Source organism: Phoca vitulina, unplaced genomic scaffold (genome assembly GCF_004348235.1).
Source record: "Phoca vitulina isolate PV1807 unplaced genomic scaffold, GSC_HSeal_1.0 scaffold22, whole genome shotgun sequence".
NCBI classification, from domain to species: Eukaryota; Metazoa; Chordata; class Mammalia; order Carnivora; family Phocidae; genus Phoca; species Phoca vitulina.
This window is the reverse complement of record NW_022589725.1, coordinates 41,895,913-41,912,369: the sequence shown is the minus strand read 5'-3', so window position 1 is coordinate 41,912,369 and position 16,457 is coordinate 41,895,913. Positions and strand designations below refer to the sequence as shown.

At 42.1% G+C, this 16,457-nt stretch overlaps 1 long non-coding RNA gene across 21 annotated transcripts in view; it reads left to right on the top strand.

Moving 5' to 3' along the window:
• The window catches only part of LOC116641862, a 108,209-nt gene that overhangs the window by 72,492 nt on the left and 19,260 nt on the right, over positions 1–16,457 (top strand). For 13 of the 21 annotated variants that reach the window (XR_004301260.1, XR_004301266.1, XR_004301255.1 and 10 more), the window contains 3 exons: positions 11,550–11,620; positions 12,239–12,361; positions 15,113–15,275. This is a non-coding gene — a long non-coding RNA (uncharacterized LOC116641862). Of the gene's footprint in view, positions 1–6,882; positions 8,701–9,534; positions 11,621–12,238; positions 12,362–12,826; positions 14,518–15,112; positions 15,276–16,457 lie in introns of those variants that run through there. The other 8 variants (XR_004301269.1, XR_004301267.1, XR_004301257.1 and 5 more) reach the window with 6 other exon arrangements.

Genomic DNA, 16,457 nt, shown 5'->3' with positions numbered 1-16,457 from the left:
TGTTTTGTTTAATTAGGGTGAAATTCACATAATATGAAATTAACCATTTTAAAGTGTAAAACTCAATGGTCCAATTCACAATGATGTACAATCGCTCCCTATCTCTAGTTTCAAAACCTTTTATATTTCCCTGGAAAAACACATCATACCTGTCAATTACTCCCCATTTCCCCCTCCCTCTGGCCCCTGGCAACAACCAATTTGATTTCTGTCCATATGGATACCTACTCTGGATATTTCATGTAGATGGAATCATAAAATATGTGACCTTTTGTGTCTGGCTTCTTTCACGTCACATAATGTTTTCAGGGTTCATCTATGCGGTAGCATGTTTCAATACTTCGTTCCTTTTTATGGCTGAGTAATATTCCACTGCATCTCTGCCTGTTTTCGGAATGAAGTTTTCCCGGGCTCAGCCACGTCCCTCGATTTACATACTATCTATGGCCACTTTTGCACTCTAACGCCAGAGCTGAGTGGTCATGGCAGACTATACAGCCCGCAAAGACTAAAATATTCACTATTTGGCCCTTTACAGAAAAAAGAAATTTGCTGATTCCTGTTCTAAATACTATTTTGGGGCAACTTTAAATATTATAATCCTGTGTATGGAAATTCTGAAGTTTCAACATAGTTGATTTTTTCTCATGACATAATTTATAAGTTCAGCTGGATGAACAAATGTGATAGAAAGGCTATGACAATTCTGAAAAAGATGGGTATTCGGTGACGACCTGCCCTACAACATAGTACATATGTCCTGGGGCTATATTAGCTAAAGGATGTGGTGCTAGTGCAGAAATAAGCAGGTCATGGAAAAGACTGGAAGCTAGGAAAGGGACAGAAACATATGATCAAGGTGGCATTTCAGGTCAGTCGGGAGGAGATGGATTAGTCCATAGAGGGTGTTGGACACGTCTCGTTGAGACCAACCATGTAGAAATCCTGAAGCTGGATCCCCTTCTATTCCTTTGAAATAAATTCCAGAGGAATAAAATATTTATATGTATAAGAATGCATAGAAGTATCAAAAAAATTGGTGACTACCTTAGTAAGTTTGTAGTAGAAAGCTTCTTCTAAGCTTGATAGAAAAGAGACAATAGAAGGCAAAAGATTGATTAACTTGGCCAAAATTTGATAAAATTAGCTAAAATGGAAAACTTTTGGACTAGAAAAGTAATGTAAGTAAAACTTGAAAGATAAAACAAAATTAACCTCAGAAAAGTATTTTTTTTGTTATAGTCAAATGGTTAATGTCTCTAAGAGTAAAAAAATGAAGGAGAATCCGAACAGAACAAAATAAATAAGGGGGAAATATACAGACCAGTAATAATGCAGTGAATGCAAAAGGCCAGTAAGCATGATACTATGAGTATTCAACTTTGCAAATAGTTAATGTCAATGCAACATTGGTTTAAATAAGATGTCATTTTTGTTGGTATTTATCCGATTGACAAAGATAAGAGCGTGGGGAAAAAGGCTCTGTGATGCCTTCTTGGGTTCAGTATTTTTGGTGGTACAGATCACATTTGTAAATGTAAATACCTTTGTAAATAACATGAGCAACCTGACATCTTGGACAGTTAGTATATAGGAAAACAACATAAAGATGTTCCTTGTGGATCCCATGAGTAAAAATTAGCATCACAAACAACAGAAATAGAAAAAAAAGGTGGTCTCTGATGCAGTGAAAAGCTGGAGACCATCTTAGTTCTCGCTAGCAGGTTTTTTTTATTTTATTTTATTTTAAAATTTATTTTATTTAAAAAAATTAAAGGTTTTGATTTAAATTCCAGTTAGTTAACATACAGTATAATATTAGTTTCAGGTGTACAATATAGTGATTCAACACTTCCATACATCATTCTGTGCTCATCAAGCAGGCTTTTTTTTTTTTTTAACCCACTTTATGGAGGGTGACGTGTACAATCTGTGCATATGTAATGTATACACTTGATGAGTTTGAGGACAAGTATACGCCCATGAAGCCATCGCTGACATCAGGATCATGGCCACAGCCACCACCTCTCAGAGTTTCCTCCTGAACCCTTTATTATTATCATTGTTATTTTACTTCTTTGTGATAAGATCACTTAACGTAGTATCTACCTTCTTAACAAGTTTTAAGTATGCAATAAAGAATTGTTAGCTATAGGCATTGTGCTGTATAGTAGATCTCCAGAATTTATTTATCTTGCAAAACTGAAACTTTGTACCCTTGAGCATCAGCTCCCTATTTCCCCCACCCAGTAGGATTTGATAAAATAATTTGTGATATATCCACATGATGGTTTTCCAAAAAGCCGTTGCAAGTGAGGTAGCCTTTTCAACACTGATATAGATTCTAAGTACTCTGTTTTTTTAATCAAGTTTGTAATTATGTTTGCTTTCCTCTTTTATTAAGAGATTCATCTTCTGGATCCACTTAGGGGCAAAACAATGTACCTCATTGCCAACCTTGTCAAAGCGATGGCTATTACATACCTTTGAACATTTTACTTCTTTCTTTCTACCAGAGACATTACATTTAACATGTAAGACTTGAAACATACAAATCCATGTTTTAGGACCACGGACTTAAGTTCGTGTGTGTGTGTGTGCATGCGTACGTGTGTGTGTGTATGCACGTACACGTGTGCACGTGTATATTTGTGCCTGTGAGTGTACAGTCCTTGGAGAGCCTAGCATCTAGCGGAGGATGCTCCCACACCCCAGCTACCTAGCACAGTTCTGTTCCCTTTAAAGACAGATTTGGGGAATTAATAAACCAAGCGAAGACGTAAACTGTCTCTCTGAGGATAAAATCTTTCTGCCTGTAGGACTCCTTTATCTTCCGAGTAGAACAGCCTGGGATGTGGATGCCAAGGGAAACTGTACATAAATCTGAGAAAATTTGCCATTTGGCAACAAGCTCCATACCATTACTCAACCCTTTGGAAATTCTTGCCTTCCTTTCTGAGTTCTTCTGGGGCCTTGCCCACTTATCTGGTCCTTTGGAATGAGTTCCACGTGGTAACCATGTCGCTGCCTGCCCACCTCACTCTCCACTTTATGTCCCCACTCCTTCCATCCACTTGGGCTGGTACAAAAGGCAGTGGTGTGCCCAGAGGCCTGGTGCTCTTGGTCCTACTTACACATACAGGAGAGGTTGCCTGAGAGCAGTGACCATCGAGCTTTTTAATTGCTCATCCTTATCACGACAATATTTTGAGCATAGGCTTCCAATACATGCTTATCTATCTACCTATCATCTATCTATCTATCTATCTATCTATCTATCTATCTATCTATCTATTATCTATCTACCTACCTATCTATTGTGCACCTCTACTATTGCACTAATAGATTATATACATTATAAAATTTACATAAAGGTGAAAATTCAAAACAATGGCATTAAAAAATGGAAGTTCCAATATTTTCTCGTCATGTCGCATGACCAACAGACCAGAGGGGGAGAAGTCTAACTTGGGGCCTCAAAGGCACTGCAAACACACGTCCAGGGCGAAGCTTCCTTCCCAGTGATCTGCCTGGTCCGAGCTGCCCCACTGGGCTGCTGTGAGCACGGGACACAAGGTGCTGCTGCAAGTGACTTGAGCTAGTTTGTCTCTTGGAGTTTCTTCCATGCCCTTCCCTCACTTGCAGGTCTTCCCCTTGCCCTTGAAGCTACACTTGTGTTGTCTCTCAAGAGCTCTGTTTCTCAGGACTCGTACTTGGCCAACGAACTCCTAAGCCATGCAGGTAGATCCAGCCCCTCTCCTCTGCCTTGTGGGCAGAGCCCCTGTTTGGAAGTACACTGACTGCTTCCTTAGCCGTCTTGAACTTGAACTTGTTCCATCTGTACAAACGCTGGCTTGGGTGGATGGATGGATCCATGGGTGGATGGTCTTATACGATTGGTCCAAAGCCTCAAAGAGCTTGAAAAGCAAGGATGCAGAGCTACACAACATGGGCTGGATCTGTGTGCTGGAATGGAGCACAACGGCTGGGTGCCTCTGAGATGCAAGTCCCATGGGAGCAGAGAATTTTCCTGACACGCTTCTATCTCTTCTGTCCTCAGCACCTAGAGCAGTGCCCGGCACAGAGGAAAGACTCTTTGAATGAATGAATGATACAAATGTTATCTTGGAGTGCTATCAGTCAGGAGAACTCTTCCATTGCTTGCTTTGGTTGGGGATCTAAAAAAACATCTCAATTCACACGCAGGTTGTTTTTCTTCCAAACTGGAAGAAATGATGCAAGGAAGCCAAGGTTTGGCTTTTGGGGATAACCTCGCTATTATTCAAATAGGCAACTGGGACTATTGGGTAAGAAAGGTTTATTTATTTATTTATTTATTTATTTATTTATTTATTTATTTATTTTTTCTGCCTTCCTTTTATTTATTTATTTAAAAAAAATTTTTTTATTGTTTTGTTAATCCCCATACATTACATCATTAGTTTTTGATGTAGTGTTCCATGATTCATTGTTTGTGCATAACACCCAGTGCTCCATGCAGAACGTGCCCTCCTCGATACCCATCACCAGGCTAACCCATCCTCCCACCCCCCTCCTCTCTAGAACCCTCAGTTGGTTTTTCAGAGTCCATCTTCTCTCATGGTTCGTCTGGGTAAGAAAGGTTTTAATGTCATTTCCAGCAGTTTCTCTAGCCAGCTTTGCTTGTCTCCATTGGCAGTCCTGGCTTCCTCTGAGACTTGATTTCATCATTATGCTTTTTTTTCTGGTATCTCTGGACCCATTTTTTTTCCCTGCTGACTTTCCCCCTTCTGTCTCAAAACTCTCTTAGTTCCTCCTTACCCTGCCCCCCTACCTTCCCTCACAAATGAACTTTTGCTTTGGGCTTCCTTTCTACTATACCCCCCTCCTCCTTCTAAAGGAATTAAAAATTAAGCATATTTTTTTATTGTGGTAGAAAACATAACTTAACCATTTTTACTCAGTCAATTCAGCAGCCTCAAGTATATTCACATTGTTGCGAAACAGATCTCCAGAACTTGCAAATCTGAAACTCTATACCCATTAAATGACAACTCTACTTTTTTCCCCTTCGCCAGTCCCCTGGTAACTGCCATTTTTAAAAAAGATTTTATTTTACTTATTAGAGAGAAAGAGAGAGAACACAAGCGGGGGGAGTGGCAGGCAGAGGGAGAGGGAAAACAGGGCTCCCCACTGAGCAGGGAGCCCGATGCAGGGCTTGATCCCAGGACCCTGTTTGGGTTATTGTTACTTTTTTAATTAAAAAAAATTTTTTAAGTTTTTACTTAAAATCCAGTTAACGTATAGTGTAATATTAGTTTCAGGTGTATAATATAATTGTTGTTCTTCAGTAGTAGTTCTTTATGTATTCTGGCTATTAACTCCTTATAAGATATATGACTTATAACTATTTTTTCCCATCTATAGGCTTCCTTTTCACTCTGTTGATTGCTTCCTTTAATGTGCAGAAGTTTTAAAGTTTGATGTAGTCCCAGTGTTAAGTGTAGTCCCAATTGCCTATTTTTGTTTTTGTTGTCTATGCTTTTGATATCATATCCAATAAATCATTGCAAAATCCAATGTCATAAAGCTTTTCCTTTATGTTCTCTTCTGGTAGCTTTATGGTTTGAGGTCTTAGAATTAGGTCTTTAGTCAATCTTGAGCTAATTTTTGTATATGTTGTAAAACAAGGGTCCAACTTCAAAATTTTGCATTTGGATATCCAGTTTTCTCATCACCATTTATTGAAGAAAGTCCTTTCTACCTTGAGTGGTCTTGGCACCCTTGTCAAAGATCATTTGACCATATACACAGAGTTTATTTCTGTTTTTTTTAAAAAGATTTTATTTATTTATTTGAGAGAGGGAGAGAGAGAGAGAAACAGCATGAGACGGGAGAGGGTCAGAGGGAGAAGCAGGCTCCCTGCTGAGCCAGGAGCCCAATGTGGGACTCGATCCCAGGACTCTGAGATCATGACCTGAGCTTCAGGCAGTCGCTTAACCAACTGAGCCACCCAGGTGCCCTTTTTCTGGGCTTTTTACTCTTTTCCATTTGTCTATATGTCTGCCTTTATGCCAGTATCACACTATTACTATAGCTTTGTAATAGTTTTGAAATCAGGAAGTGTGAATTCACCAACTTTGTTCTTTTTTTCCAAAATGGTTTTAACTATTTTAGATCCATTGAATTTCTATCTGGATTTTAGGATTTCTAAAAATTTCTTTAAGTAATGCTTTTGGAATTTGGTAGGAATTGGGTTGAATTGGTAGATTGTTTTGGTTAGTATTGACCTCTTATCAATATTATCTTAAAATTCATGGACATGGGATGTCTTTCCATTTATTTGTGTCTTTCATTTCTTTTAAAAATGTTTTGTAGTTTTCAGTGTATAAGTCTTTCACCTCCTTGGTTGGGCTTATTCCTAAGTATTTTATTCTTTTTGATGCTATTATAAACGGAATTGTCTTCTTTAATTTACTTTTTGGGTTGTTCATTGTTAGTGTATAGAAACACAACTGATTTTTGTATATTGATTTTGTATCCCACCACTTTGCTGAATTTGTTTATTGGTTCTAACAGCCTTTTGTGTGTGTGTGTGCGTGTGTGTAGTCTTTAAGGTTTTCTACATATAAGATCATGTCATCTGTGAACAGAGATAGTTTTACTTTTTCCTTTCTAATTTATATGTTTTTAATTTTTTTTCTTGCCTGATAGCTCTGGCTAGCACTTCCAGTACTATGTTGAATAGAAGCAGACAGACAGGGTATCCTTCTCTTGTTCCTGATCTTAGATGAAATGCTTTCAGTTTTTAACCATTGAGCTGTGAGCTTTTCATTATGGCCTTTATTATGTTGAGGTAGTTTCCTTCTTTGCTAATTTATTTAATTTTTTTAATCATGAAAGTATGTTGATGTTTTTTCAAATGCTTTCTCTGCATCAATGGAGAAAATCATTAATTTTTGTCTTTTATTTTGTTAGTGTGGTATATTTATGCTGTTCTTTATGAAGTTCCTGGATCCTGTTAAATATCTCTTCCCAATCTGAAGCACTCTGATAATACTGAGTCTTCAGTAAAACTGTGGGTAAAGATTTTTGTCAATGTGTTATATGTTGTGATATAGTAATTTTTAAAACATATTTGATCCCTCTAGCACTCGTTATTCTGAGTTTTGTTTAAGAGAACATGACTCTGTTCTTATATGTTCACCTGGCCCTCAATTTACAAAACTTCTTTCTGATTTTTCTTTGGATTCTTCCCTATTTTTAATCTCTTCTCAAATCCTTAAGTAACCCCCAAAACATCCCCCAAAACCTTATTCTGAAATCTTTTCCTTTTCTGTGAAACTGCTCAGTATGGTGACTCACCACGGAGACAATGTTAAAATAATAGGAACTGGAACTTGACATTCCCCCTGGATGCCAATACTACCTTCTCATTTTGGGTATTTTCTGAATCTCTGCAACTTAGATGCAGGTATTAAGCATATCTCTGGTTATTGGGGCAAAAGAAAAAAATCAAACAATAAGACAAAATAGGATGATAACAGGGCCTAGCAGACATTTGGTAAGATAGGAATTTTATTTTTAAAGTCAAATCATACTTTAAAACTTAAGGTTAATTTATCAATGCTTTATTTACAGATGTAATCAATTCCATTTGGAGAGACATGCCTAAAGAATTAGGTCATAATGAAGGGAAAACAACATGGAACATAATGTAAGAGCATAAAGCATGAGAACTGTCTTGTCCTCTCTGATATTTGTGATCCCCAAGCTCTGGTTTTTTTTTGAGACGTTGCAAGTAGGTAGAAATGATGGTAAAGGGGAGTAGCACAAGCTCGGTCACAAAATGCTGTCTTATCATAATTATTTTCTAAATACTGCTATAGTTACACTTACCTGTTATTAGTTATATATCACAGTGATGTTAATGACAATGGCATGTCTAAAAGGGACAGTTTACATAAAGCTTTCTATTTGAGGCCCATGAAAGCCAGCTAAAAAAATTTCAAAACTGCAGTTTAGACATTTTTAAATTAGGTAATTGGCAATTGTATCTTATTTCATCTTTTTGAGAGTTGTTTTTGAGAATCAGAAGGCTTTTCCCCCTCGTTAATGTCAAAGAAATAAACGTCTGCTTAAAACTGTTGTTTTGTGGGTAAAATAGTTCAGTCTTTGTACCAGTATTATAAAATTCTGGTCTGAATAATTCAGTTATGGGTCCCACATAGAATTTCCTATGAGAAACCCAGTATCTTACAAAATGATTTCTATTTCATTCATGTTTTAATTTGTTTTTCAGTAAAATTTGATCATTGGTAGACGTCAATGGTACCATGAAGCCTCAGTCAGTATGGAATACGTGATTTATCATTACCTACAGCTCTAGAAACTCTTCATCCCTTGAAAACTGGGCTGGAAAAGTGAAATAAGCAAGGCACCCCAAATTCCTGTCTTTTGTGACATTGCCAAGCAAGTGGGAATTGGCCGAGTTCTCTGAAGTGTTGTTTATCTCATTCTAATTTCCTGTGTGAACCTGGGTTTTCTGCCCGTCAGATGGAGTCGCGAGCTTACTGTGCTCCCTATTTTATGCAGCCAAGCTATAAGAGTATTAAATTTACCTTCAAAATCTTGGCTTTGTAGCTTCCACAAGCCGCAAGCAGGAATTCTTCTGGAATAGCTCCTTCAGGAATCTTTGCTTGACTGGTCCGGCTCCGAGGGGTTAGTTTGTGGCAAGATAATCTCTCGTAAGGGTCTTAGTTTCTGTCTTATTCCCTGTTACGTCCAAGCTCTTTTCTGGCAACAGATTAGGTGTGGGTGCAGCCACCGTGATCACGTCCAAGGAACTGAGGGGGTTTAAGTGCGCTAGGTAGAAGGACAAACTCAAGTCCTACTATAGGTGCCAGCACCTGAAACATTATAATCAGTAAAATGAATTTAGAAAGTTATGCTGACAAGAAATAACACGAGCATGCGGGGCCCCATGGTTACAGAAAACCACGGGGCTGTATTGCTCGGAAAGAGAAGTGGGAGAGTGGGGCCCCCAGAAAGGACCCCCGAAAGGCTTGTCAGACTCTTGCCCAATATTTCTTCGCTCCACATTATCTTTTCGGGATTTCTGTTGACTTAGGGAAGTGGGGGTAATTAGTTCCCCGCTGCTTCAGGAACTCTCCACGCACGTGTTCTCTGACCATGGCAATTTGCCACAGAGTATAAACCCGGGCAGAAAGGCTTGGTCAATCATTGGTCAATTAACCCAGTTGAGGAACCGGTTAAGTGGCCTGGCAGGGTGGCCAGTGACGTGCAGGCCTCTCCCGCAGTGGGTGCGACCTTCCCTCTTCTGTCTCTTCCTTGACAGCTGGGCTTCCAGAATGCTGTTGCTGGGCCACCTCCCTGACATCCAGTGGTAATTTTGGCTGGAAGGAGAACATCTGGGGAGGCTTCCTGTAGCAATCTCTGGGGGCTGAACGAGATAATCAGGCTTAGCAAATTGGGTTGACTAGACAATGAAATATTTATTGTGATTCCTCCCTTTTTTTTTTTTTTTTTTTGAAGTTCAAAAATCCTTGTCATCCCTGGGCTGAAGTCTGTGTACTTGACAGGAATTCACAATTAGATTAGAAGTGGCCTCTGCTACCACTTACTGACGACCTCAACCTGCGGCAGGCAGAAGGCAAGTGATTGTATCTGCATACGGGTTCCATTTAATGGAGTTTCCCCCCAATAAATCAGAAAAGTCCATGAAACAAAAGAGAGCAATCCAGAAAACCAGGCTGTGTGATGGTCTTTCATTAGTTTATGGTAGATGAGATATTTTCTTACATGGGTGAAAAGAGAGGCAAATAACTTTGATATTGTTCTAAAACAGACCTTTTTTACATGAATAATGTTCAGTCTTAAAGGTCCTTGTTTTAAAATTTACCTTGAATGTGTACCAAAAGCACATAGAGCATTGTCATTCAGACCAAAATGCTGGTTTCCCTTTAAATATTTAGATAACGGCAGAAAAATCACGCTACATCTGCCTCGTGTGGTCCGTGACCAAGTACTCTTTTCGAGTTAGTTGATTAGGTCTCGGCTGCACCCTCAAGCCAAGTCACATATCAGTGGAGAAGCATTTAGATTCGGCATCAGAGAGGGCTCAGCTTTCTGCCCAAAGTGGACAACTCTGTTTCTTCTATGCTCACACTAATTAGTAATTTGGCATCTAGAAGTTTCAATCAATCAGCAATCAACACTGATTACAGAGAAAGATGAAGACTTCTCATCCGGGTATAAGATGATGTCTGCTTGGGGCCTCCCTACCAGTTCCTGCCATTCCCCAGGGGATTCCGTGCTCCAGGGAAAAACCCTGGAATTCCCAAACCTGCCCAGATCACTTCTTCCTCCATGGCTTTACACCTGCTGTGTGCTCCTAACTTCGCTCATTGGGCAACCTCCTGCATATCTGCTCTTGGAGACCCCCTGCTTCCATCCTCACCTCTTCCTCAATACCTTTCTGAGCAATCTACTTTCCACCACGTTCTAAGGTGAGAAAGGCGTCTCTCTTTTGGCCTCCCATGTCATCCTCTTCATGGTTCTACAATATCATTTTTCTTCTTTCAACACCTCCGGATATTTATGGAGGGTCTCCCTTGCGGTAGGACCTGCTCGGATGGTGAAGATATAGACCCAGTTCCTGCCCTCATGGGGCTCACATTCTAGTTGAGGAGAAAGATTATAAATAGGAATATAAAATGACACTAGGGAGTATGATGACAAAATATACAGAGGTTTTTTCCTGTCTGACTTTCCCAGCACGCTGTGAGCCAGAGCAGGTGCTGGTGAATCTAGCAGGGAGAGGTGCATTCGTGTACATGAGGCATCAGGAGATATGAAATAAATGAGCAGAGGAAAGGAGCATTCAGTGGACCTTTATCTGTGTTTCCAATCTTCCCAGCACTGCAGGATGTAAAAGGAATAAAAGCTAATTTTTCTCGTGTTTACAGGTGGAAAGTTTTCTCTTCTCAAAGAATATCTTTGTGACCTTTTCAGAGATAATAAGAAATTTTTCCTCTTACCAGGAAACAGCAGCTGGTCCATATAGAGAGGCAGATTGCTATAAACATCTCCTGCCTGTCATTGATTCATCATTCAGATAGATTACACACAAGACACGTAAAAAATGATGGTCTGCACCACAGGTTTTTATTTCTATTAAATTCTACAGCATATGATCTTGAACAAACATTTGTAGTCAATATTTGATAAAAGGTCCGATTCAATCAAGTAAATAAAGCATTAGAAAAAATAATTTCATTCCTTTGCTAAACTAAATCCATTAAGACTCTAACACAAGTAGAACTGAGGACAAAGAATATTTAAAACAAACCAAAACAAAACAGTGAGACCCATTGCACATTTGCATTTTGAAATTAATTGCTGCCCTAATTATTTGTCAGTAGAAGCATAAATTAAGCAAATATAACTTACAGTAAGCTTTTAGACACCCACAGGATTCTCCCCTCAAGAGTAAATTGTCATAATGGTTCAGTGTGATGGTTTATTTTTGCTATCTTTCCATGATTGAGGGAAGAGAGAAGATTGGGAATGGAGCTGTGGGGAAATGAAACAGGGACTCCAGACGAAGACGTCGACACAGGTAGGTACTTTTAATTTTCCCCTGTAAGGTGTGAGAAGGTAACAACCAATAAAGAATGTCGGGGCCAAGGGAAACCTTTGGAAACCCTACTGAAGTTGTACCTCCATTAATAGTAAGTACAACTCCATGACCCCAACACGGAACCAAAAGGTAAAAAACGCAGTTAAGCGTGGCGCTCTTATTCATCGTGCCTTGCATAAATAGGATTGATTGGCTTGGGTATTTGCTCCATCTGCTTTCCCTTACACCATGTCAGTGGAGCTATCAGGATCTAGCACAGCTGGAATATTTTTTCTAGCCCACAATCAGGCATACATTGTTGGTGATCTCTCTGAAAAGCTTCCGAAACAACACAATGATGCTGAATAACAAACAGCTCCAAATCTCAATGACTGAAATTAACCACCATTTACGCCTATGCTTCCTGGGCTGCAGGTCAGCTGTAGCTTGGCTGATCGAGGCTGGTTCAGGTAGGCGACTCTCCTGTGGGTGGGCTCTGCAGGTGCATGGGCCAGTTGGAACAACTCCTTCATGCTGCAGTTCAGTTCCGTTCTGTTTCATCTGACTCTCATTCTGCAAGGGTCATCTGACAATTATCTGGCTCATGATCTTTTCAAGGTGGAAATGGAGGCTCTCAGGGGAGAGTGCCTTACAGCCTACGCTCCAAATAGGCATCGGGTCACGTCTGCCCATCTTTCATTGGCCAAAGGAAGTCCCATTGTCAAGCTCAACACCAGTGGGGTAAGACAGTAAATTCTTCCCGTGGAGGTCAGTGTGAGTGTGGGGGGGGGGGGGCAGGGAAGTGAGTATTTGCTGAGCGATAATTTAATCTACTACGACTATCCATATTGAAAGGAAGACCTTCATTTTCTGATTTGGGCCTTTACACATGAATTACTTGAAGTTTGCCTTTTTTTCCCCCTCATGAGTTTGTTAATTATAAATATGTTAGATTAGCCAGAAGGATCTTTCAGTAAGATAAAAATGGGGACGATTTAGAAAGACACCTGAATGAAACTCCAGGAAAAATGTCCTGATGTGGCCCAGTGGAGTCTTACCCTGCCGTTTGGAGAAGGGGTCCGTTGGATGTCGGTCCACAAGTCTTATCTGGCTTCGAGGCCATGCACTGAGCTGCGTGGTGTAGACCAGACAGGCAGAAATTTTGCCTCGGCAGATGTGTGCATGACTTCCCTGCTCTGATTACAGCATCACCTCTCCCCTGTCACCAACTGGCAACCCACGGCAAAGGATGTTTTTCTGATCATTTTGCACTCATTAAATGCAGCTGTCACAACAGTGGATGCGAGGATGCGTGCAAAACTTTTCTGCCACGTCAAAATAAAGCTGAAGAGCTTTTTAAAGAAGAGCTGAAACCTTTGAAGCCTATTCTCAAGGAATATTGGAAATATTGCCTTTTGTCGTTGACAATTGAAAGTGTTCCATCGCAACACAAATTAAATGTTGGCCCAGGCTAAGGAAGCATCGTCCATCAAACTTTCGTAGCAGAATGCATTTGGCCGACCATTGGGGTTCCGTTCCTGGGTCTGAATGACCTAGAGGTGCCATACTCATTGGAGTGGCTGATCCCTGCTAATGGTTTTAATGGGGTGGAGTAGTTCCCTGATCCTTGAAGAACTGTTACAAGATTGAAATAATCAGATGCCTCCTACATACCCTATTAGAGAAGTGAGACAAACAAGTGGATTCTGGATCCATAACACAGACCTGTTGATTAGGCTCTCAGGGTGGAGGTGAGGGCCTTCCTTGGTCTTGGCTCACTCATCAGAATCCATTTCACTGATCCACAGACCTGCAAAAAGGACTATACCCTCAGTAATGTGCTTCTTGATGTAGCATCTCCTGAGCTTTCCTTTGTTTCCCAAGCACCAGTCTTATTTAAAAGTTGACTCTGGGTTTTGCTCTTCTAAGAAGCCTTCCATCTGCCCCCTCCATTGGGTTAGTAATGGGGCCATGGACGGTGTTCCCTCTATACCACGGCCCAGCTCTATTTCAGAGTAGTGACCCCTCTGTCCCTGTGGCAGCACCATCTGTTCAGGGATCCCCCACTCAACTGGGATTTTGAGAGTCAGGACTGGGTTTGTCATCATAGGTGCGGCCCAAATGGGGTAATACAGGGCTGCTCCCCCCGCAAATGGTGAAGGGCAGAAAGGAGGAAAGAGGGGAGGAAGGCACGCGATGGCATCAGACAATTTCAAGGGGTGGCTAGGCGCCTCTTGCCTCCTGCTGTTGCTTGTGCGCATCAAGTAACAGAGATACAGATGTTTTCGCCTCCCCTCCTCCACCTCTGGGTGCACAGTACAGGTCCCTGGGTACATGCACAGTAATTATGGGTTAAGTAATAGGAGAAGCACTTACCCCCGGGGTGAGTGTGTCTGTCAGAGTCTGGTCAGGAAAATCTCCCTCACAAGATATTTCTTATCTCCGAGTCTCCACCTAAGTTCACCTTTGGACAGAGACTAAAGGGAGCAGGAGAATGTGTCCCAGCCCCACAGCCATGAAGCAAGGAGAGAAGAGCGGGGGCTTGGTGATGGGCACGGGAGAGCCAAGTGGCCGAGCAGTCTGCAAGAGTCCAGTTCACTCCTCCGTCACAAGATGGGACACACTTGAGTGACCCGCTGCGTGGTCTGATGACCGCGTCCGCCTCCCTCGCCTTCTCGTGATAGGGGGTGATGGCACAGGCGACTTCAGGGAACAAAATGTAAGGAATTGAGATGCCGTCTTCTGCGTGATGCCACACTGGTGAGGGAATCCAAAGACCAGAGAGAAATGACGAGTTGAAAGGAATGGTGGATGAGAACCTAGCATCTCTGGTGTATGGGTCACTGTACCAGCGCTGAGCAGAGATCTGAAGTCAGAGCCAGAGGATGAGGCAGAGGGTAAGCAAGTGCGGAGCCCGGAGAGTGTTTCGCTGGCTTCGGTGAGTCCATGAGGGAAAAGGAGCCCCTGGTCCACACCACGCTCTACCTCGTCCTGGAGAGTGAAGAGCTCACTTCCCGGTTGCTTTTGTCTATCCGGAAGTATATTTTGATTAGGTTTTCTTACTAATTTGAATTTATGAGATCTCCTTTATAAACACTGCTCAGCAAACCAAGAAGCACCAGTTGTGTGTCCGCCGTGTGCAAGGACCGCTGGTTGCAGAGCTAGCTCCTTGCCTTCCTTCTGCGACTCACCTTGAACGTCCCCTCCACAGAAGCCGTCCTCACACGCCCACTTTAAAGTTGCTCTTCTCCATCATTTGCTATCTTAGGCGCTGGTGATTTTCCCTGCCTAACGCTAATTATAATTTATAATTAGTTCGTTTACCTGTTTAGTTATTTGTTTGCCTCCTCCAGAAGGGCAAGGCCAGCATCTATATCCTGATGCTAGCACGGTCCCTGGCGTGCCGTAGAAATGACAGACGAGCATAAACTAAATAAATATGCAGAATGTGTAGTAGAAAATTAAATAAGATCCACTGCTTTTTTTCCTCAGATTTCTTAATATTGGGAGGAGACATAGATACGGAGAAATAACAAAACCGGGCATTGCAAGACAATCCCTTTTTAGACAGACACGGCGATGCATTCTAATAGAAAGCACTGCTGGTGATCTTGGCCATGGTGTGAGTTGCGTTGTTCTTCAGCTGAGGAGAAGGGTAAGCAGAGAAACAGAGTGGGCTTGTGGGACTGGGTTCGTGGTAGGAACGGGGCCAGCATCCCTGACTCCTGAACGATGCACTTCTCACTCACTGTGGTTTGTGACCTCTGGTCTGTGTGTGTGTGTGTGTGGGGGGGGGGGGTATGTGTGCATGGTCTTAGCCTGAACTGTCAGGTAATTTTGGTGTCACGGAGATCCAGCCTGTTTGGCGGGAGTTGCCCTAGATATCTTCTGGTCTGTCTCCCCATCTCCCTAAAGTCAAGCGGACTGTGCTATTTTCCTCCTCTCTGGTGGTCCATATGCCTCTGTCGTTCTCAGGGAATGACAGTAGCTTCCATCCATTCCGTGGACGGCAGACAGTATTTAATTATTATTATTCATGTCTCTTGCCTCTCTTAACAGTGCTTTCTCCACACCTTTCATTTTAATAAGAAAGCGCTCACAACTCAGTATCAATAGCAACATTTTTGAGTATTTCCTGAAAACTCTTGAGGATAATTCAGAGGGCTCTGGGGTGTGGCAAAACCAAGACTGGAGCTCAGAGGGTTAACAGTGTTTGCCTGGAAGGGGACCCTGGACCCTGCAGCTTATGGGAAGGAACTGGCCCAACCCAGAGAGTCCCGGCAGGCAACCACGTCTAGTCGGGGGGACCACCCGGAACTCGGGAGGCTTTAGAATTGATATTTTCATTAATGAATGCTTCAGAAAGTGTACTGTCCTTAATTCCCTTCCTTGAAAGATGGAAACTTTAATGTGCAGTTAATTAAATGTTGTGTTGATTTGCAAGCCCTGAGCTCTCAGAGGCCTCGGGGAGGTGGAGGCAAGTTTAGAAATCAAACAACGGGAGGACTGGCTGTCCCCGACCTGACCACAGAGCGAGTGGCACTGTTTGCTCCAGACGCCCGGGAGGCGTTCGAGGCGCCCCTGTGGCCAGGACCTGCGTCCCGGCCCGGTAGTGCCCGCACGGTCTGTTTACCGTGGAGAGGAGCAGACCGGGGCCCGGCTGTTTTCAGGGGCATTCTGCCTCCGCCCCCCCCCCCCCCCCCGCAATGCTCCAGCACTTCTTTGTACTGAGAGGAGCTGTGTCATGCTGGAATTCTTTTCACAACAAACTAAAGAACCCAGCTGTGGCGCTGGATGCAGCCGTGGAAGCCGCCGGCTTCTGCGTGCAGTCACGTAG